The following is a 23,622-nucleotide window of genomic DNA, read 5'->3' as shown; positions in this document are numbered from 1 at the left end:
TTTGAGGTTTTTGACTTCTATGACAACTCAAGTATCCACCTTCATTATTAAGAAAATTGAAAACCAAATAAAACCATTTTGATTGATTTCAGTAACTGAAGATGTCCACCTGCTTGTAATTTCACATTCTTACATGTGTGGGTGGTACCATTATGGTACCAACATCAATGAGAATAGATAATGACATTGGCAAAATAAATAAAGACAGAGCAGTCTTTCAGCTAAAAGGATGAATAGAAGTTAGGGAAGAGATATGAACAAAGAAAAGCCAGAGAAGAAAAGAAGCTTGTGACCATGTACATCTAACACTTGCAGCTCGTGGATAATGTTTAGGGCTGTTCATTGATTCACTGATTCAACACTTTCCCATTCTGTAGGTTCTCAATAATTAGCCAGAGGGCTGCTTTTGTGACTTCTACATATTTTGTTTAAATTTCCAAAAAGTGTGTGCTCATCCTTGTGATTGCATTCCTTACTTCTTTAAATATTTCACACAAAGCTATTCTGTATCTGACAATCTCAATATCTGTATCCTACATCTGAAAATTTCAACATCATTGGTTTAAATCTATTGTTTCTGGGTTTTGTTGACTCACACTCGGTAGCTTGCCTTCTTCTCTGACTAGTGATGATTTATTTTAACCTGAAGCAATCTGACTGACCATTTTTCCTTCAAAAGCGAATTTAATCCCTTACTTTTGCCTCTAGGGAAACTGTAATATGCCTTTTCTCAGTGACTATAATTTTGTCTCCTTTTTTGTAAAACTTTTTCAATAAACATAAGTGTCTCAAATCAATTTCATTAATGCTGCCTCTCTCTCATTGTTGTCCCCTTGCTTGTCTCACAAAATACCACCTTCACAAGTGCCATCTGTGTGCACTTTATGTCTTCATCTCTTACCACAGCAACTCAAAGGCAAAGAATAAAAATCTGGTCACTTGAAGGAATGGAGTCCCTTTGAACATGTTCTGTTCCTAGTGAGATGGTTGCTCATATATTATTACTTTTTCAATTTCACCCAGAATCTTCAGTTTCTAAAAATATCCCATTTCTACAATCTAAACTAAACATTTAACCAAAAGTAGAAATAACATAAACAGAATTATTCCTATCAAGGATTAATCTAGATGATCTCAGGGTAAGGAGGGAAGAGAGCATTGGTTCTCTTGTTCAGGGCCTCACTGCGATTGGCCTCCCAAACAAGAGAAAATGGAGGATTGAAAGATGTTTTTCAAATTTGCAACAAAGTTTCTATGTATCATAAAAGATTTGCAAATTTTGTTCCTTCCATTTTTCACCTCTAGCACAGCAGAGATTCATTTAAAATTGATCACATATTTTAAACTTGTGTCAAATATCAAAAACATCATGGTAATATAGTTCCAATTAATATAGAAATTGAAGTTATAGTGATATTTGATTTATTTTCCTATTGCTAAGCATGTAGAATTGTACATTTGTGTTTTATTAATATATTTTTATCAATGCTTTTAAAAAATCATTGTTTTTATTCTATTTTTGTGCATTGATATCACCTACTCTCATCTTACTGACTGTATTTGCCCATCGAAACTGAGAAAGTTAGGGTCATGAATTTTGGAGATTTCTTCAAATTGTCACAAAATCTAAAGGATAAAATTTGTAGTCTTTTTCTGGGTCTTAAAAGAAACATGCAAGCAAAATCTTAGTTTATTTAAAATTATTCGAAAGTGTTCTTTGATGTTTAGTTTGAGATGATAGAAATTATACTCAAAAGTTATTGTACGCTGATTTAAAATTAGTTTAATTTTTTTAAATTTCAAAATATTAAGGGGTAAAAATATTTTTATTACATGGATACCTTTTATATTATTTAAGTCAGGGCTTTTACTATCCCCATCACCTAAATAGTGTTCATTGTACTCATTAGGTAGGTTTTTACTCCTCTCCTCCATCCTCTTCCTTGATTTCCTAGTACCTTTGCATCTCTTTGTGCCTGCGTGTGCCCTGCGATTAGCTCCCAATTACTAAAAAGTACATGTGGTGCTTGTTTTTCCATTCCTGAGATACCTCATTTAGGAAAATGGTCTCCAATTCAATGCTTTTTTGAGCAACATGAAATACACACTTAAGTGGGAACTCGGAAATTTTAATAGCAAAGATGTCTTGGGATAAAGGATGTTAACTATGTTGAACATACTTGCTTTGATTTGAAGTCCTTTAAAAAGTCTGAGAAAATGAACATCACTAGTAAACACCTCACACATATTTTCAAAAGAACTTTAACCCTAACAAAGCCTGTCAAAATTAGCATGCACATAAAGTGCCTGATAATCCCACGCTGCTCCATGGTCTTCAGAGGCTGCAGCAGGAATTTCTCCCACTTAGTCATGACTGCTAGCAAGAGAGCTGTGTAATGATTGTGGCTTGAAACATCTGTCAGGACTTTGGCCTGTTCTCCACCCCCACTTCCCATCTGGCTCTTCGTCTTTTACAAAGACACTTTGAAGTGTCTTTTTTAAGGTAGTGCTTTTTCTTCCTGAGTAAACTTAAATTGGTGGTTAACAATCTTTATTATGCATAGAGATCACCCTGTGACGGAGGCCCCTAGTACAGTAAAAGGGAGGGGGACAAGGAAACAAACAACAAAGAAGAGAAAAATAGGAAACTTTTAGGGCACTTGGGATCATCACTCTTACTTCTGTTTTCCATCAGAAACCAAGCCACGTACTTCCTTACTCTGCTACCGGATTCCCACACATTCCTGATGAAATCAACGTGCTCTTCAAGGCAGTCAGATTGCACACCTTTAGGACTCTGCTTCCTGTTGTCTTCATAAAACGAAGGAAAGTAAAGATGCATAAGATTTTCCTTTACAGTCAAACCATTTTCCAGGTCACAGATATGATGAGCACACTCAAAATCCACTCTTCTGGACTCAATTCTTTAACATGCACCTGAGTTTTAGTGTAGAGGTGAGAGTAGGAGCTTCTTCAGGTGGGACATCATGGTCTGGTCTGCTGCTCGTGCCACCATTTTCCAAAACTCAATTTGAAGTGCTCACTCCGAGATTCCGAATCACATTACTGAACAGATCCTCTGCTGACAGCATGATTTATAAACCTGAATTCCAATTGATTTATTTTGAATGGAGGAGAGACTAATATAATCCTGGCCTAATAGTTGGAGCCAACTATCTGAACAGGCTAGTCCTTTCCTGATAGTTATGGAAAACTTACAGAAAAATGTTGCTTCTTGAGCTAACTGTCATAACCTACTAGGTAGGATGTTCCAAAGGTGCATCTGTCAAGCTTAATACTTTCAGAAATTGTTTTTCTTTATATTAGAGATAGTTATGTCTAAACAACTGGTATCAACTGTTTAAAATCACAGCATTTCTCTGTTGTCACAGACCAATTTCCACTCTCCACACTACATTTTTTATATTTCTTATCAGTTAATAACATTTCTGTAATTACATCACTATCTTATGAACAGGGTAGAAGTTCAAAGGTTATACTTTAATCTTCTTTAGTTTCCAGAATCTGTGGCTTCCTGATCTTTTAATTTAATCAGTGAACGATTCACAAACATAATCCAGAACGAGTTATTTCTGGGAATCTATCTATAGTTTGTTGGTTCTTTTACTTTTTACTGAGAGTACAACTTATTTTCTCAATTTTTATTCACTTAATACAGACTTTATCTATGTGTCTAATCAATTCTTTGGGCATTTTCAACAAAATACAAAAATGGATAAGCTCATAAATGTGAACATACAGAATGAAGAAACCATTTGATTATTCACCATTTTAGGGATTTTGACATTAGCATCTGATATAAAAGAATGCAAAGGTTTTTCTACATTGCTAGGAAACTAATTATTTTTAGTAATAAAATAATCTTTGCAGGCCAGTATTATTTGAATGAAAGATAAACAAGGTTTTCTTTGAAAGTTTCTATACTAAATTCTACCATAGCCCATTTTTTCCCCAATTTAAAACATCATCAAAAAGTTTAACAGGAAGAGTATAAAAAATACAGGAAAAGAGGCAAGATACTTTACCTAAAATACTGATACCCTCTATACTACATCAGGAAGAAAGTACCTCTTGACTGTGTTACACTAACATGGTTTTTAAATTGTATAATATCAAGAATAAGGAATTATGATATGTAGGAAAGATCAGTGGCTTTGAAATAAGAACCTACTGTCTTCCAATAATTTTTGCTGTTATTGGGGTGGACTTGAGCTATTCACTATCTCTTTAATTCTTGGCTTGTGTGGCTATTACAAGTAGATGTTTTGATAAGTTGTCTAGAGATTGTAGATGATATGCATAAAATGATGAAATATTAATAATTTCCATGTATTTAGGGATTTATGAGGTTTTTATCACATTATTATAAGAATGTCTAACATATTATGGGTATTGAATGGGCATTATTTGTCATTATTTTCGAGAGCACCTTACTCTGAACAGGTATAGACATATAGACTCTTATTATATGCCTACAGTCACCAATAAAGACTATGATTGCATGCTTTTGGAAATATAATTAAAAGCTAACAAATAATTAAACAAAATTCCATTGGATAAAGTTAGATTGAGACTGGAATTTGAAAATAATGATGACTTATACTTGTGTCATGTTTCTAACTTTTCAAATAATTTTCAGATTAATTTAAAAAGAAATTTAGCCAGTAGGAATTGAGCTTTTGTTTCATGTCTAGCACCAAAATAATAGATGGATAGGGTAAAAAGACATATATAGTATAAGTCTTCCCAATAAATTACTTACAAGTGTGCTGAGAGATAATGGAGACATTTTAAACTCTAAGGGGAAAATGTAAGAAAGAAAATCAAAGAAAGTATGGAGAGTGATGGGGCCTGAAGATGGGTGAGATATGCAAGGGGGATGAGGATAAATAGGGCAGAGAAAGGAAAATCATGAGTGAAACCACGGAAGCAGGAAAGAGCACTGTAGATGTGGGGAAGGTGAGAAGACTGAGGTAGAAATGAGAGGATGGTTGGAGACCATCAGGAGCAGAGTTACAGTCATCATGGGGCCAGATGGTGGAGTGCTGCAGTGTTAAAATGACATGTCTGGTTTAGATCTGACAACAGAAACAACTAGGATGCTGGGTCTGACACTTCTTGGCTGTGTGACTTCTGGAATGCAGGCTGATCTCTTGGGCCTTCTGTTTCCTCATCTGTAATATGTGGAAAAGAATTCTTAAGTCAGAATGTTGCTGTGTATGCAGTATGGTCCTCAGAAGACTGTTGTTCACAAAAACAGTTCTTACAAGGAAGCGAAGGATCAGAAAGTTCTGATGCCTAGAGTGATGACTATAAGAGTTTTTCCAACATTTTCTTCTAAAATTCTTAAGGTTTCATACTTTAGGTTTAAGTCTGTTATCTACTGAGTTGACTTTTGTTGAGAGGTGTGGATCCTGTTTTAGTGTTCTACATGTAGCTATCCAATTTTCACAGCACCATTTATTGAATAGGGATTCTTTTCCCCAGGGTGTGTTTTTGTCTGCTTTGTCAAAGATTAGATGACAATATGAGGATGGTTTTATATCTGGATTTGCAGTCCTGTTCCATTGGTCTATGTCTGTTCTTGTGTGAGTACCATGCTATTTTAGTTACTATAGCCTTGTAGTACAGGTTGAATTCCTGTAAATTGATGCCTTCTGATTTATACTTTTTTGCTTAAGGTTGCTTTTGGTATATGGGATCTTCCCTGGTTCCATAAGAAGTGTAAAATTATTTTTTCTAGATCTGCAAAAAAATGATGCTGGTATTTTAATAAGAATTGCACTGAATCTGTAGATCACTTTGGGTAGTATAGACATTTTAACAATATTGATTCTATTGGGATCCATGAGCATAGTATGGTTTTCCATATGTTAATATCCTCTGCAATATCTTTTCTCTGTGTTTTGTAGTTCTCCCTATATAGGTCTCTCACTCCTTAGTTTAATATATTCCCAAATATTTTATTTTCTTTGATGTAATTGTGAAATATATTGCATCTTCCATTTGATTCTTGGTTTGACTGTTATTGGCATATATGAAAGCTACAAGTTTGTGTGCATTGATTTTGTATTATGAGATGTTGCTGAATTCATTTATCAGTTCCAGGAGTCTCTTGGTTGAATCTTTGAGTTTTCTAGCAAAGAATTTATGAAGATGACCCCAAAAGCAATCATAGAAACACAAAAATAAAGAAATGGAACCTGATCAAATTAAAAAGCTTCTGCACAACCAAGGAAACTATCACTAGAGTGAACAGATAACCTACAGAATGGGAAAAAATATTTGCGTGCTACACATCTGATAGAAGGATGATAACTATAATTTGTATAGAACTCAGGAAAATTCGCAAGAAAAAAATCAAACAACCCCATTAAAGAGTTGGCAAAGGACATGAACAGAAACTTTTCAAAAGAAGACAAATAGCCAACAAATATATGAAAAATGTTCAACATCTCTAATCATCAAGGAAATGCTAATCAAAACCACAATGAGATATCACTTATCTCCAGTGAGAATGACCTTTATCAAAAGTCCCAAAACAATAAATGTTGGTGTGGATGTGAAGAGATAGGAACACTCATACATTGCTGGTGGAACTGCAGACTAGTACAACCACTGTGGAAAGTAATATGGAGATACCTCAAGGAACTACAAGTAGAACTACCATTTGATCCAGCAATCCCACCATTGGGTATTTCCCAAAGGAAAAAAAGACATTCTATAAAAAAGACATCTACACTCAAGTATTTACAGCACCACAATTCACAATTGCAAAGATGTGGAAACAACCCAAGTGCCCATCAAACATGAGTGGATTAATAAAATGTGGTATATGCATACCATGGAGTACTACTCAGCCATAAAACAATGGTAAACTAATACCTCTTGTATTATCCTGGATGGAGCTGGAGCCTATTCTTCAAAGTGAAGTATCACAAGAATGGAAAAACAAGAACCCCACGTACTCACAATTAAATTGGCACTAACTGATCAACACTTATGTGCACATATGGAAGTAACATTCATTGAGTGTCAAGCAGGAGGGAGGAGGAGATGTGTAAATTCATACCAAATGGGCATGCTATGCACTCTCTAGTTGATGGACATGTGTGTAACTCTGACTTGGATGGTGCAAAGTCAATATATATAACCAAAGTGTTTGTACCCCCATAATATTCTGAAATGAAATTTTTAAATATCCAATGTTGTCATTTAAAAGCAGACTTGAGGCCAGGCGTGGTGGCTCACGCCTGTAATCCTAGCACTTTGGGAGGCCGAGGCAGGCGGATTGCTCAAGGTCAGGAGTTCGAAACCAGCCTGAGCGAGACCCCGTCTCTACCAAAAATAGAAAGAAATTAATTGACCAACTAAAAATATATATACAAAAAATTAGCTGGGCATGGTGGTGCATGCCTGTAGTCCCAGCTACTCGGGAGGCTGAGGCAGGAGGATCGCTGAGCCCCGGAGATTGAGGTTGCTGTGAGCCAGGCTGACGCCATGGCACTCACTCTAGCCTGGGCAACAAAGTGAGACTCTGTCTCAAAAAAAAAAAAAAAAAGCAGACTTGAAAATCAAATAAACAAATGACTTTGAAGAAAATCCTTAAAGTTGATTACCAAAAACTCTCTTGACTCTCAGCACTATGTCTCTTCCCTTAAAACACATTTATTTGCCAATTTTGCAAAATCCCAAATGCATATGGAGTAATTAGAAATCACTGAGCTAGTAAGAAATTGCAGAAAAAATAATTAAAACTTTCTATTATATTATTTTATATACTAAGATTATATTATATATTATTAATAACATATAAAGAATCACAAACCAAAATAAAGATTTAGGTGGGGAAAAACGATGTTAACTTTGCCTTTAACCTTGTTCAAATCATAGAATGATATATAAGCAATATGCTTAAAAAGATGAGGCAATTTATGTAAGATAATTGAATATTTGAGAGAGAACTTTCAAGCCATTTGAGCTGTAATAAGATTTCAAGGTTAAGGGTTATATTTATCATGTTAGAGGTCTGGCAAAGTCTAAGGGAACAGAGGAACTAATTTGCTTCACAAGGGTGAAATCAAGGACTTTCAAAGATTCTTTTTTACCATGTTGAGACTTATACTGTTCAGAGAAAAATATCTTTCAGGAGTTAAATGCTTTTCGTGTTCATGTGATTATCAAATTTTAAAAATCAAAATATTCATTCACCAGCAGGCACAGAATGATTATCATATGCAAAGAACTATACTAGGAGATGTGGGGAATTAATAAACACAAAAACAGCATGATTTCTACCTTCAGAAACCTACACTATGGAAGACAGAAGTCATCAGCAGAAATAACTGCATTATGAGGTAGAGCATGAAATATCATAAAAGAATAAGGCATGAGGGACAACTTAAGAGGAAGAAGTATTTTGGGGCCATGGTCAGTGGATCAGGAAAGGAGCACGACGAAAGTTGCTTGTGAGTAGACCTTGCAGTTTGGGTAGGATTGGAGCAGGTACATATTATTGCAAGAAGCATAGGAAGAAATTCACACCAGGGAGTAAAGTCAGTGTGAGAAAGACAACATTAACCATCACTGGTACCAGGCATTGTCCAGACTGATAATGAAGTGTATTGCCTGGGGAGTTAGGACAGCTATGGGAGTCTGAAGACAAGGCTGGAAAGGAAAGTTAAAGCTGGTTTGTGCCAGCGATTGCTAGCAGGTTGAGTAAGAAATATTTCCCAATCATGGTTAGTACCTACTCCAACCGAACATGCAAAAACCTTAACTATGCTATGTCAAGTGCTCCCCTGTCTGACCTGAATCGCACCTGCTCTGTGGTGAAGAAACAGACTCCACATACATAGCTGAGCCACACTCACGACTCCAGGTCCTTCAGGTATGAGCTGTAGGTAGGGTCTTTGTGAGCTTCTCCATTTTTAGCACATTGCCCTGCATGTGGTTTTAGAGATCTGTATCAAATCTTGAAGTTGTCTTTCAATTTGATCCTGTTTTCTATGAAGCAGACATTATTTGCAATATTTTTTATAAAATTGTAGCTGTTCCCTAATTCCAATGTAGAAAAGGCTTCACTTCCAGTTTTTAAGTTTTTTTTGGGGGGGGGAGGGTGTTTGTTTTATTTTGTTTATTTTTATTTTTATTGTATTTATTTGCACATGGAGTTTTTTCTTCCTTAAAAGTTCAGATAGGGGACTTAAACAAGTGTGCTCTACTTTGCCATTTTACCTGGAAGTCACATATCTTCTTCTTTGATTAAACTCCATAAGAAGTTGGGAAACAGTAAGCCTGTGGCTGAAATTTTATTTTATCAGCTCCAAAGCATAAAAGAGAATTTCTTTCTCAGTGTTACTGGTTATGGAATGAAGCACTCTCTGAATTTCTAAATTAAATTATATCAAACTTTCTTTACTCCCTCTACATCAGGTTAAGAGTTTTTAATATATTGCCTAATTAGCCCAGGAAGGAATTACTCCAACAATTGCAAAATTCAGTCCAACAACCTCAAGCTATCCAGTTCTTACCATTTCACAGTCAACCTATGCTATACCCTAATTTCCTTAAGAAGTACAGGTCTTAACACAATTTCTCACCTCAGGGAAGCACTCTGTCCTGTAAAGAAAAAGAAGTGCTGTTTCATTAGACCTGGTAGCATTTTCCAAGATTTTTATGATCTTCCCAGTGTGAAACTTCTTGGTAGCAACGTTAGCAACTGGAAAAAGAGAAAATATTTGGACTAATCCGAGACCCTTAAAGTAAACTCGTGGGAGCAAACTCCTGGCACCATTACTAAAACAGTGTGGAGTTATACAAGAAACCTAAAATGGTACAGCTAAGAGAGACTTTACAGATGATCATCCCTTTAAACTTTTTTATTGTGTAGCTTAAATCAGAGAAATTGAATAAACTGGCCAAGCTTGGCTGGAGCTAATTATTGAGGAGGCAAGACTAACACCCAGGCTACTGTGCTTATTTTAATGTCATCATTCACAACTCATGAGAGTAAAGGAATGAATGCATCCACCATTTGAACCGCCTCTTCCCTGGTGAATTCCCTACCAAAAAAAAAAAAATCAAACATCAGTTTTCTTAAAAGCCAAACATTTAAAAATGTTTGAAATATCTCTAAAAACCGTGTAAGCAATATAAAACTGGTAACAGTGGTTGCTTCTAGATAAGGGAACAGTTTGGCCAGGGTAGGAAGGGTGAGGAAAGAAATTGATTTTTGCTGTTTACAGTCAGCCTTGCTTAGCCACAGGCTCCAAACTCTTGGACGCCAGCAACTGCAGATCACAAAAACTAACAAACAAACAAAAACAATTGAAAATAACCATGTAACAATAAGAAATAATATAAATTTAAAAACAATACAGTATAGCAACTATTTACATAGCTTTCACATTGTATTAGGTATTATAAGTAATCTAGAGATGATTTAAAGTGTATGGGAAGAGCTGGAACCCATACTACTAAGTGAAGTATCCCAACAATGGAAAAACAAGCACCACATATACTCACCAGCAAACTGGTATTAACTGAGTAGCACCTAAGTGGACACATAGGTACTACAGTAATAAGGTATTGGGGAGGGGGGAGGGGAAAGGGGGTGGGTATATACATACATAATGAGTGACATGGGCACCATCTGGGGGATGGTCATGCTGGAAACTCAGACTTGTGGGGGGAGGGGGAGAAATGGGCATTTATTGAAACCTTAAAATCTGTACCCCCATAATATGCCAAAATAAAAAAATAAAAAAATAAAGTGTACGGGAGTAGCAGATCCCTATATTTGTAAACTCAAACCTCTACCAGGACTATAGACAGCAAGGAAGTTTGTGTGTGAAGACAGTGGTTTTATGCATTTTATGCATATAAACTAAAAATAACTTAAAAACTGTGATCATGCTACAAGGAAGACTGATTTTTTTTGTTATTTTCTCTACAGGAAATAACTGTAAAAAATAATTGTAATATGAAGAGCTGATCAAAAAGCATGCAGCCCAATAATGTAGGGATAAAAGTATTATGGAGGTATATCACACAGTTAAATAATTTAAAATATTGTGGAATCTGTGGATGCTACCTTATATAACTATTTTGAAAAGCAGGTGGAGTCTTTGCAGATATAATTAAATTATGGATGTTGAGATGAGATTAGCCTGGAATATCCAGGTGGGATCCAAATACAATGACATGTATCTTTATAAGAGGGGACAGAGGGAGAAGTGATTCACACAGAGGAGAAGGGGAGGGTGGTGCAGAGAGATCTGAAGATGCTGGCCTTGAAGAGTGGAGTGATGCAGCCACAAGTCAAAGAAAGCCGGCAGCCACCGGTTGCTGCAAGAGGCAAGGAACAGATTCTCCCCTAAGCCTCTGGAGGGTGCACAGCTTTGCTGACATCTAAAGTTTGGCCCAGTGATACCAATTTTGGACTTCTAGCCTCAGAACTGTAAGAGAATAAATTTCTATTGCTTTAAGCAAAATAAAGTATAAGGGAAGATGTGTAGTTATGTGCAAATACTACACTATTTCATGTACAGGACTTGAGCATCTTCAGAGTTGGCGGGGTGTGTTCTGAAACCAATATCCTGAGGACACTGATGGATGACTATCCTCATTTTATATCTTTTCAATTTTGTACTATATGACCAATTTTTTTCTTAAGCAGTTTTTCACTAACATGTTGATAGGTTAAAACTGCTAGAGAAAATGCATGTGTGTGTATGTGTGTGTGTGTGTGTATATATATACACATACATATATATGGAGAGAAAGAGTAAAATCATACCTGTGTACTTATTATGTGTCAGACATATTCTATGCATTATCTTTCGGTCTTCACATAGCACTGGAAGATTTATATGTGTTATGAGGTGGAAGATGTTAGAACACTGGTCTGTGATCCTTTCCTTTTTTCCCTTAATTAACTGGGGTACACCCCTGGGGAAATGTAAAAGGGCAAATGATCCAGTGTAATCTCCTTGTCAACATATTAACTGAAACTCCGAGTAAATAAACTCTGAGTTAATAATATTTGCCAGGAGGAGGATGTTTATCTATGCAATGTTTTTAAAAGGATGTTTCTGGTTAAGTATAATAAATTCCAAATCTATAGTTTTATAAGGCCTGGCTCTATGAAAAGTTCCCATAAACTGGACTATAAAAATGGGACATGCTGTGTGTAGTAAACCCACAATACCTTACTTTGAAACCTCATATATTATTAGGGATCATAAAGTATGTTTTTGATGCAGGAAGCAAGAACTTGGGGAGCCAACGTTAACATCCCTGAACTCCACCTGGGTTGTCAACAAACCCAATGTCCTCTTTTAAGTCTCTTCTTGCTTCAAGCTTTCTCAGAGGAAACTTACTAACGGGCAAACAGCTCTCTTCTTTTATGATGTTTTGCAAGTAGAAATTTTATTAGAGAGACCTATCTGCAAATGCGCACTCTTCTAATTATTTGTGAAAGAGAGAGAAAGGTAGTAGATAGAGGTGAGAAAAGACAGGAAGAAACTACGTAAGTGAGCACCTAGTGAAAGCTGACCATTCACGTCATCAAAAGACACTATTTGGTCTCCCAAAATACAAAAGGAGTAATATTTATTTGTGCATGGCTGGCAAAATCCAAATATTGAATTAAGACAGATAGATCATCACCGTAATTGCTATAGCTTATTAAATTCTTGTTTGAGAGGCTGTAGTGTTAATACATAAAAGTTTAGCCTTTGGAACCAGACTGAAGAGATTTGAGTGCCTGCTGTGCTGCTTATTAGCTGTGAACTTGGTCAGGCTAGTTAATTAGCTGTGCCTTATTTTTCTCATCTGAAACTGGAACAATATTATTAATACTTAGCACATAGAGTTGCTATGAGGATAAATGAGACAATACATATGAAGGACTTAGAAGCAATGCCTGGCACATAGTAAGTCCTTCATAAGTATTAGCTATTATTATTCTCAGTGTTACATTTGAGGTTCAAAAAGACAAACATCTTGCAAGACCTCTTGTGACAGAGTCAGCAATTCCAAGCCTGCTTTTCCCAAAACAATACGCTGCAGTAAAATATAGTTCTAATGGAAAGATTTTATAAATTTTTAAAATTAAAACTATGCTTTACATTCTCAGCAAGTGAATATTATACATGTATCTTTGTACCACTTTATGGAATATATCGTGGTTTCATTTTGTTTGTTGTTTTGCAGTTTGCTCTACCAAATTGTGATTTCAGAGCAGAACTGTGGTTCATTCATCTTCCCATCACCAGTGCCCGGCATAGTGAAGCAGTGATTTGTAATAATCTGGTAAATAGACACTAAGCACAGCAAGTAGTAATAAAAATACACTGTTAGGTTTATAATTTGTCTAATGCTTCAAATTATATTACTTGAATTTCTATATAATATGCAGTCACATTTGAGCATATCTTTGGTATAACATTGCCAAAAATTTTGATACTATTTAGTGTCAAATAAAAAGATATTTCTCAAATTGTACTTTCTTCATTCTGGCCATAACATTCTACTTAGCAAATGTCACTTATGACTCCCAGGAAAGTAACTTAGATATATCCTATTACTTTATCAAAGGAACATGTTATCTAGTGTCCAATAAGCATATCTTCCCAGGAATTGAGATCATGAATGCCTTAGCTATGTTATGATAATTTAACCAAGTCTGTGACTCTCCTCAGAAATAAAGAAATGAAAATAAACATGAAGATTCCTTTCTTTATAGTAAATGGTCTCAGTAAAAGAGAAAAACAGAACAGTAATGCAGCTGGTCTTATTAACATTATTCAGATATTCTAAAACTTGTTGAGGGCAACTTTGTTTTATGTAAATTATACAGGCACACACAGAAGACAGTTCTCCTAAATACTATAACATTTCAAACTACTAAACATGTTAGAGTGTTGACTTGTTGATTAATACAGGAAAACTCTGAGGAATGAGATGGCCACAATGTCAGTAAGGACAAGCTAACATGAAGTGTTTTGGGGCTGTAGTTCAGTATTCATATCACTATCACAGAACATTTTTTCCCCACAAATTACTCACTTATAATTAATATAATCATTAAGCTCTAATAGTGCTTAGGGGCTTTGACATGCAAAATCCATTCGTATGTGCCCTTTATGCCCATGAATCTACTTTCTTGCTTACACTATTGCACTTAGCCTCCAATTTCCTATTAACCAGAAAGATGTGCTTATTGAGTAATCAAAATATAAGTGGAATCTATGATTAGAAAGTTTAAGCAAACTGTGACTAAGTGGAACACACTGATTATTTTAAAGTGAGGCTAAAAAGAACTTTTAAAAGCTCTGCAAATCTCATCCTCAAATGACCTAATATTAGGGCGGGTGCGGTGGCTCATGCCTGTAATCCTAGGACTCTGGGATGCCGAGGCGGGTGGATTGCTTGAGGTCAGGAGTTCGAAACCAGTCTGAGCAAGAGCGAGATCCCGTCTCTACCATAAATAGAAAGAAATTAATTGGCCAACTGATATATAGAGAAAAAATTAGCTGGGCATGGTGGCTCATGCCTGTAGTCCCCGTTACTCGGGAGGCTGAGGCAAGGAGGATCGCTTGAGCCCAGGAGTTTGAGGTTGCTGTGAGCTAGGCTGACATCACGGCACTCACTCTAGCCTGGGCAACAAAGTGAGACTCTGTCTCAAAAAAAAAAAAAAAAAAAAAAAAAGGTCTAATATTAAGCATTCACTTGAGCATCAACATAGAATATTTTGGCCTACATTTTTGAGTTTTCAGTTACTGGAAGTATTAATCTTTCTCTAGTTAGCCAGTCATGTATATTTAGTATATGTATCTAGTTGTGTAGTTAATTATATTATTCCTGCTTATTTATTGAAGATGTACTATCAAAGAATAAAGTCCAGTAAATCTATGAAGGGTTTCTACTTTATTAGGTCAATTCTTTGGGTATAAAAATATTTTTGGAAGGTAAACTTTCAGCCTCCTATAAGCCTTTATAGCATATAACTCTTTTATTTTGGTTTGGATTGCAAGGACATAAGCTTGCTTACTATATGAAAATGTAAAGAAAATGTTATCGAATAAAACCCACAAATGATTAAACCATAACATATCCAAAATACATTTAGATAGTTCTTGTGCAGTAGGATATGCATATCTTATTATGCTAAATCAAATGCAGGCACTTAGACAACAGGTGTTACAAATCTATAGAAATCCTACTGCTTAAAAAATATTAAAATTAACAGGCAGGAAGGACAACATATCTTAATTTCAATAGCACAGAAGAATTTGTCACATGTCTATGAATATCTTAGCATCTAATGGTGAGAAAAATGAGCATTTCATAATACCTGCATAGACTTCTGATAAACAATGTCCACAGTCTATTTCACTTTTCAGTTAGCTGAATGATAGGAAAATGCAAATGCAATTGAAGAATTGTTGACTAATAGGTTGTACTGGTCAATGGGAATTATACAGACACACACACACACATACTCACAGACATACAAGTCATAAATCTTTTCTTTCTGCCATGTGTATATAGCAAGGGTTCTTAGGGTGTGGTTCAAGATCATGGGTAGAAAGAAAAATTATATTTTATTTTATGTTAACTTCTAACTGGAGTTTAGCACTCCTTCCAATTATTAATGTATAGAAAAACAAAACGAAACACCACACCATTAGCAGTACAATAGAAATCAGATATTTTCATTTCACTAAACAGCTGTTACAAATATTGCTGATGCCCCTAATTGCTTTGATGTTATTGTAGTTATTATTGGCCACTGCAATTATTATTTAATGCAGTAATTTGAAAAGCACATATATTACTAAAGCACATATTTGTTTTAAAATATTTTGATAATTATATTTCAGTATGATTTGCTTCCATCGTAACCTTATATATTTTACGAGTTGAGTTGGAAAACATTATTTTGAGAAGGAAACACTAGGCTTCACCAGATTGCAAAGGGGTCCCTGTGTGGAAGGTGGAAAAATAGCCCCTCAAAAACATCCATGCCCTGATTCCTAGAACCTGTGAATATCTTACCTCACATGGCAAAAGGGAATTTGCACATGTGATTGAGTTAAAGGTAGTGAGATGGGGAGTTTATTGTGGATTAGTTATCCAAGTGAGGTCAACGTAATCACAGGATCTTCATAAAAGGGGGCAAGATTGTCAGGAAAAGGAGATGTGACCGTGGAAGCCAAGGCTGGAGTGATGCCTTTTGAAGATGGAGGAAGGGGCTCTGAGCTGAGGAATTTAGGCAGCCGCTAGGAGCTGGAAAAGTCCAGGAGACAGACACTACACTGGAGCCTCCAGAAGATATGCAGCACCTTGACTTTGGCTCCTTGATACGCATTTCAGACTTCTGACCTTAAGAACAGATAATAAATTTGTGTTGTCTTAAGCCACTAAGTACATGATAATTGGCAACAGCTGTAGTAGGAAGCTAACCTACAATGGTATTAAAAAGTTGAGAACACCTGAAGGTGATGCTGACCACTTGTGATTACACTAGTAATATCCATTCTTCTATGACATACGAGAAATGATACAATATTTCCATAGAGGAACATGGTCTTGGTTAAATGGACTGTTATTAAGAACAAAATGCTTTGTTTCCTGGAAACATTTCAGTACCAAAACATTTTTAAGGTTTTAGTGCATTTATAATTGGCCTCACACCAAAAATAAGAGATGTGTTTGTTTTCTGCTATTTGGGAAAATGTTAACCTTTAAAATCTCATACTGTATATATATAATGCCCAGCATTTACACAAATGACATTCTTTACTCAAAGGCAATTGTTTCTTTCAGAAAGGAATTTTAAAGCCTTGATAATCATTTGAATATAATTATAGCGATTTTTTTCAGCTGGGAAAATTCCACAGAGCACTGATGCTGTATCTATATTCAGAATTGGAATAATTTATTGTAGGTAAACACTATGACCTGAGCTGCCCTCGTCACTCTTCCGAGTACAGAGGCCAATACTGATGAGGCTATATAATTAACATAAACCTGCACACACTACTTTGGAATGACATATTCCTTGTCCTCACCATATTGGTGTACTCATTATAAACCTATATTGGTTGATAAAATTGAAATATTGTTAAGAATATTATTTTAGGTTACTTTGCATAAAAATATACTGCTATTTTATCCATCTGCTGGTATAAAATAAAATCACCATTCTATAAAAACCCCTTGAAGAAATAGCATAATTTTGATAATGGGAAGGTCCTTGTTTTATGAGCTGGTGTCTTTGTGGAAACAGTTAGAAAACAATTCACTGATTTGTAAACATCATCTTCATAATGCTAGAGCTACCGTTGCAACGGAACTCATCTGAAATCACACTGTTCTGATAACTGGTTCCTGGCAGCCAAAGATTTTTTTTTTAATACAAAACATGGAAAGGAAATTACTCTTTAATGACATGGGTTAACTGTATGTGCATAAGCTTTGAAATCATTTCAATAAATCACAGGTTCCAATTGGTCTAGTGATGTAAGCCTTTTTGTATTCAAGGTAATTCAATAGACCCAAAGTGCACTGTATGAATTTTACTCAGATAAAAGCTTGATAATTTATATTCTTGTTTGTTTTTATGTCAGTGTGAGAAATCTGGTAGCCTTGGGAAATGTTTGTGTTCATGGCCGAATTTTCTAGTTTGTCTTTAAGGCTTGAGCAAAAAACCATATTATCAATGTTTATAAGACCATATTTGATCTTCTGTGCATAAGAATGCATCATTGCTCTTCATACAAATTATGAAAATTAAGCTCGCAAGGTCAAGCATGAGCTGTATCAGTCTGAACTATGAAGTACTGATGTCAAAAGTGATGTTAGTGATCAACCAATATCTTTGTTTTTACGGATTAGAAAACTGAAATGCACAGAGGTTAAGAGACTTCTTTGAAAAAGTTAGCATAGGCAAAATTAGACAGCACAGTTGTGATCACACATTCATTCCATTAGATAACATTGGTTTATTTTCAAATTAATTCAGTCCAATTGATTTCATTCAGCATAATCAAACATTATTTGTATTGCTATATTAATCATCACTCAAATATTGATAGAAACAAAAAATAAAAGGTATTATATACTTTGAGGAGAAATAAATATGTAAATAAATAAATTATATCAATTTGAGATTGGTGTCATGATATAAATAGTGGGGATTCAAAGACAAAGAAGCCAACTCAATTCAAGAGAATCAGTGAAGGCTTAACGGAAGAGTTAATTCCAGAATAGATACTGGTAAATTACACTATGCTGCCATGAAATTTTGAAAGGTACTCCTGTCTCCCAGTGTGACAGCTCCAAGTCAAGGATCACAGGTTGGCTACTGGGGTTCAGAATGGATTTTAGCCTCTCCACTGCCTCTGCATAACACTTTTTGGAAGAACACAACCTACTCAACTCCAAGTGTTGGTGTGGCTCTGCAGTCATTTTTCTGAATGTTTTATCTTCTTACAATAAATGAAACCTAATACCCTGGGGATAGTGCTGCTTTTGCATTTCTTTTAAAAAAGCCTATTTCACTTTCCTATCATTTGTGTATCCATTGAACTAGCACTTTTAACTCCCTTTAAGAACTTTTACTTTGCATTTACAACTTGGCTAACTGGCACAAAAGGCCTAGTTTTCAACCTGTGTTAGCTTTCAACATGCCTTCCTCAGTAAGCTTAATCCTTTTACTAGCTTTTCATTCAAATTGAGTGACATGCTACTGTTTCTTTCACTTGAATACTTAGAGGTCTTCGTAGGGTTATTAATTGGCATCATGTCAATATTGTTGAGTCACAAGGAATAGGGAGTCCTGAAGAGAAGAAGAGAAGTGGGGAAATGGTTGGTCAGTGGAGAGTCAGAATACGTACTACATATATTGATTAAGTTTGCCGTCTTATATGGGTGTGGTTTGTGGCATCCTGAAACAATTGCAATAGTAACATCAAAGATCACTGATCCCAAATGACCATAAAAAATATAATAATAATGAGAAATAAAAAACTGTGAAATATTGTGAAAAATACCAAAATGTGACACAGAGACATGAAATTATAACATGATGTTAGAAAAATGGTGTTGATAGACTTGCTTACTGCAGGGTTGCCACAAACCTTCCATTTATAAAAATGGCCATATCTGCAAAGTGCAATAAACCAAAGTGCAATAAAATGAAGTATGCCTGAGTATATATTTTTATATATAAATAAAACATGTAATATATAGTCTTAATATAGTCTTAATAATAGCCTTAATAGTCTTACAGCTAGTAAGTAGTGAAGTTTAAACCCGGACAGTGTGGCTACTTAAGATCTCTCAGCAGTAACATGCTACTTATACTTCCTAGCATATGTTAAGTTAATTGATACATTCAAGTCTAAAAGGTTTTCACATGTATGAAATATACTCTTCCCCTCATCTAAAATTACAATTCCCTTTCCTAATCTTTTTACTGCCTGCCTAACATCCAATTCCTGATATTTTTCACAATACCTTAAGCCATACTTCCAAAATACTACATAAACATATTATGTCATATATTAGATTAAACCACATGAAACTGCTAATATTTGACTGATTTTAACCTCCAAAAAGGCAATGTTATATGTATTAATTTAATATCTCTGTTTTGTGTATATTACTATAAATATATTATTCTCACTGAAGAAAGGCCTTAGTGTCCAAATCTTTTTTTATTTTAAATCTTTGTATCTCTAAAGCCTAGCAGAGTAACTTGTAGATATCCATTGGATAATTGCAGAATGTAGAAATAAATGAAGATACAGAGAAATTCCAAAGTTGAGAGCCAGATGAGGTGATTTAAAAAAGATAATAAACCAAAACACTTTATTTGAGGGTATGAAATTGAAGGTACAACTATCAGTAAATGATTTAGCTAAATTCTGAAAAACAGACATCAACATTGCTCATAAAATGTATCCTCCTATCGCTCTTTTAGGATTAAAGGTGCCCCCAAGTCTGGTGATTAATTGCTAAGTGATATATTTTCTATTTCAATTCCACAATATATAGTCATGCTCAATGATACAAGTCCAGAGGCAGCAGCAACTCTAAATGATTTGGAAATACGTTATCATACAACCTGGTTCAAGTCATTTTTAAAAAATGGGAAGTGATCTGAGGTTTAGTCTTATGAGTGCTTAGAAAGTGCACTTAAGATCAAAGAAGGACGATAATGAAAGGAAAGCTTTCAGCAGAAGGCTTTTAGAATGAAGAAAGTACCAGAGCTGTGTTGTGCCTTCCGCTGAGTGCACGCAGGGCTGAGGAGCAGTCTTTAAAAACATTGAATGTGTTGAACCTAAGGAAGGGTTATAAAGGTAAATGTAAGCCAGCACCAGCAGCTATATGCCATTCATTTTATGAAGGAGGAAATAAGATATAAGCTATAAAATGTTTACGATATAAGTGCAAAACTGGAAAGAGTCAACAATAGAAATAACTGATATCGTGGGTGTAAGTGACATTCTTAGACATGTAATTTGTAAACGGCATAGCTCACAAAAAAACCTCTGCAGTATCTCACGGACTGTCAGTGGATGACCTGGAACTTTACTCACCTGGGATCGATACTACCTTATCCCTTCTGATTCAGCTTTCCTCTATAAACTCAAATAGCATTATTATTTCTCACTACCTCAAAGCTTCTATGAAGTTCATTCTTTTCTTTCTTCTTAATTCAAACTACTCTTTCCTTTAATGCTTTTGACATAATTTTTCTGCCTTCATCTCTAAAAATTTTATAGCATTTGTTTTCCATTGATTTCTAAGCCTGAACCATGCCTCTGTCTCCACTAATTCTCAAAAGCCATTTGCAAAACCTATTATTCCTTTTTAAAATACAGTCTTTGTAGCAGCGAAAACTCTCAAAAGTCTTGTCATATATTACTGGCTTAATTTTCTCCCCACTGAGTCCATTCTTAACTATTGCAATCTGGCTTCTACCCTTCTCTTGCTATTTATTGCATCAGTTCTCTTGAAGGTTCTAGAGAAAAGAAGGGATAGTTAATGGAGCATGGTCTCAGAGAATACAAAAACTAATGGAAGCAAAGGAACTAGGTAAAATTAAGCCTTGAAAAGGGGAAAGCACTGTTGAAATTATGGAGCATCATGTGGAGAACAGAATGAAGAGAAAATCTTGGCCGAGCCATGTTCAGGTCAGAGTATTGCCTGTCACTATATAATGATGCTATATTGGGAAATAGTGCCATAGTATCTGATCTCTGTGGGACCCAGAAAAGAGAAGACCAAAGAGCCTTCATTGGAAATTCATGAACTACTTTATATTATACAACAAAGAGAAGTTACTATCACAGTAACTGCAAGTATGATATCTTATATGCATGTGGTAGAGGCTAAGCCTTTACTGTATAACTTCAGATATTTTGGTTGTGGTGAGTGTGCAGAAAGAAGTAAAAGAAAGAGATGGATATGAGCTATGTGAAGTATATAAACTGTGGATGAGAGACTTTAGTCTAAAGCAGGGGTCCTCAAATTTTTTAAACAGGCGGCCAGTTTACTGTCCCTCAGACCATTGGAGGGCCGGACTATAGTTTAAAAAAAACTATGAACAAATTCCTATGCACACTGCACATATTTAATTTGAAGTAAAAAAACAAACGGGCAAAAACACCCGCATGTGGCCTGGGGCCCATAGTTTGATGATGCCTGGTCTAAAGGCTCCATGTGTTTTAAAGCCTCTATTATTTGCTATCCTGAAGCTACATTGTAAATCATACAATGACAGGATAATTATTTCTAAGAGTTTTGATAAGTATTTCTCCTGAGGTTAAAACATATTATGGACAGTGAGGGCATTGACAATCCTCTAGAAACTTCCATAAAGCATGTAATTTCTTAAACATTGATATTAATAACATTTTACCTACACAAATTTAGGCTAGTGAAGGCTCAGTATCAACAACTATTCCCATGCAACTCTTATCAAAGTAATATATTAAATAAACTGAATTATTTATAGTATTTCTTTTTATAAGGTGAAAAACATTATTTTATTTTCCAGGAATCTTTTGGGATATATCAAATATTTTTAAGTGTAAAAGATATCCTTACATTTTAATTTTTTTATGTATTTAGAATCTGATTTTGGGAAGACAAAAATAAAGTACGTTAGAAGAGGACATTTGGATACTTGATTAAGATGGTGACGGATAAATAATACTTAGTTACCTATTTAATAAAAGTGATAATAAAATACTTTAAAAAATAGATTCCAAAATTGAAAAGAATATTAGCTTTTTTATTAATGAGAACATTTCTTATTGTGGGCAAAGGTATTAATATATAACCCAAGGAATAAGCAATTCTATTATAATTGAACAAATTTTTCTAGGATTTTATACATTTCATAGCTTTTTTTTCAGTGTTAGGTATAATAAATCAAGGCAAATAAAAATTTAATTTCCAAGTTGTATTCTTTATTATGCTTCTCTAACAATGCTATTTTGCTTAAAAATTATCTATATATCCAATGCTAATCTATTAATTACCTCAAATTTATATCAGTCCAGGTCTTTTAAGTTACCTAAAGATTTTGGAAATTATCTTTACACTGAAATATCACAAAATATGATTAGCCTTGAAACAACATTTATCAGAATAATTTTTCAATTAAGGTGAATAAAAATTTAGTTTTTCATTATCATAAACTTTATGTTAAAGTTAACTTTTGTGATCAGCAAATCTACTTAAGTTTAGGAAAAACAGACTAAAGTAGAATAAAATGTAAGCTTGTTTTGTAATTAACACGGACAAATCAGAAGACATAGCTTTTTTTACTAAACCAAAATTATTAAACTAGTCTTGTTTGTTTACAGATTTATCTTAATTAAGTTAGCTTGAAACCTTAGAACATCTATGAGTTAATTTTTGTAAGACATAAATTTTAGATCTAAAATATTTTTAAAAATATAATGTCTCTATTTCTTAAAAAATTAGGAATATTTGATATATATAAGCACTTATTTATTGCTGTATGTCCATCAAAATAAAATTCCTTTAATTTAAATGATCTATAATCTAATTTATTAAATCCCTCCTAGATAGGAGGATACTTTATACAATGAGAAATAAAAGATTTCTAAGCAAGAGATATGCAGACATAAATACACATGGATAGTTTATAGGTTCAGTTGTATAGTTTGGGCCACAGGTCAAGAGACACAACAGACAAGAGAAACAAAGAAGCTCACTTGTCCACATATCAAAAAGCTGTTCTTTTTCCTAGTTGGCCCCAACTTCTTAATTGATTTGAGATCAAGCTAGGCAAATAAGAACCACACAAAAGACTAGCAAAGCAGATTCCTCATAGTCTCTGTTATGATTTCTATATCCATTAATTCATTTATAGACATCACCCAGTGGTCACATCCGTGATCTCATCTGCTTCATCCACATGCATACTGTGCAGTAGTACTGAATTCTGCACTTGGTTTAATTCTCTGCTGCTGATGATGTGAAATTCTTAGTAGTTTTTTTCTTTTTCATTTTTATTTTTTGAGATGGAGTCTCACTCTGTTGCCTGGG

This window comes from Microcebus murinus, chromosome 15 (assembly GCF_040939455.1).
Source record: "Microcebus murinus isolate Inina chromosome 15, M.murinus_Inina_mat1.0, whole genome shotgun sequence".
NCBI lineage: Eukaryota > Metazoa > Chordata > Mammalia > Primates > Cheirogaleidae > Microcebus > Microcebus murinus.
The sequence above is the reverse complement of the archived record's forward strand: the minus strand, read 5'-3'. Positions refer to the sequence as shown.